The sequence below is a fragment of the Arachis duranensis genome, chromosome 8 (assembly GCF_000817695.3).
Source record: "Arachis duranensis cultivar V14167 chromosome 8, aradu.V14167.gnm2.J7QH, whole genome shotgun sequence".
NCBI lineage: Eukaryota > Viridiplantae > Streptophyta > Magnoliopsida > Fabales > Fabaceae > Arachis > Arachis duranensis.
Window position 1 is genome coordinate 48,905,767 of NC_029779.3, and position 1,611 is coordinate 48,907,377.

Genomic DNA, 1,611 nt, shown 5'->3' on the forward strand with positions numbered 1-1,611 from the left:
TATATTTATTTTAATATATAATTTATATTAATAATTAATTTTATTAGTTGAATTTAATATACACGTAGTATAATTAAAATAAAAATCATCGATTGATGACGATTTTGTTAGTTCAATAATAATAATGTCACCTGAGATGGTATGTGCTCAAAACACAAGCCACGTGTGCACGTCTTTTCCAGGAAAAGAAGGTCGGCAACACGTGTCAGCTTGATAGTACCTGTTGAATCTTGATGACTGACTCATCACGTAATCTTTGAGGTTGAAAGTTTAATAATTGAAATGGATAATACTAAAAATACTATTCATATATCAAATATATTTGAGATTCGTATACAAATATAAATTTTATTAATTAATTGTGTATTTAACTTTTATAATTAGGTTCTGATCTAGCCTAATAAAAATTGGGATTTTATTTTGCAGATTACCAACCCGACCAATTCGAAAGGATATTGACCCGTATAAATCAAACTGATATGTGCATCACATTATTTTTTGAAAAGATTTAGACAGATGAATTCAAAATCTAAATACAAGGTATTAATGGGAGAAACTTACTTTTTTTTTAAATACGTTATTTTTATTTTAATTAACCATCTTATTATACAATTATACAGACACTTACTTTATAATTAAAATGTCTTTATAATAATTTGAGTTGTTCTCGATAAACTGTCCTATCGATATCTAACTCCGATGAGCAATCGAATAAATTAATAAAATAAAAAATTTATGTTTAATTATTAAAATATATTTATATTAAAATAATATTTATTATAAACATGGAACCAATGAAAAAACAGAGTGGCAAAAGGAAGGTTGGTTTTTTATTTGTGAATGATATATCAGGTTTTTCATGTAGCTGTAATTGTTGTCTTAGTTGTGGGACAAAATTTTGGATGAAATGAAATGAGCTCGATTAACCTGTCCCAAAAAAAAAAATGATGGGTTAAACATATTAGTCTACAGGTTATTGTTCATTTAATTTTTTTTACATTTTTTAAAAGTTAATATTTTTTATTATCTAACTAAAAAAAATCGACCTATCAATTTAAAAAATATTTGTTTAAAGTTTTTAATTTAAACATAATAATTTTTGTCAAAATAATTTTTAAAAATTAAAATAAAAAATAAACAAATTCATCCATTTAATTTATTAGACTAATCATAAACGATCTGAACTAAACAATTATAACTAAAAAATAAAATAAACTTAAATGGATCAGTCTATTTAACCCATAAACTTACATGGGTTAGACCTAAATGTCCATTTAGCTGCTCTACTTTTTCATAAATAAAATATTTAATTAATTTAAATTAAAAAAATCCTGAAATTATGCAGTTAAAGATTTTTCTATTTTTAACAATGGGCCTTGAGTTTTTCATGAGAAAGAAAAAAGGTTAGAGCAGGGGCATTTAGAGTAATACCAAACATCCAAGACCAAAAACGAAAAAGTAATACCAAACATTATCTGACCTAAAAAAAGTAATACCAAACATTTAATGAAGCCACAATACGATATTCTTTATTTTACTGGGTCAAATAAAATAGAAACAAAAAACGATAAAAAGGTGTCACAGAAGACAGGGATTGACAGGGTTTAGGTA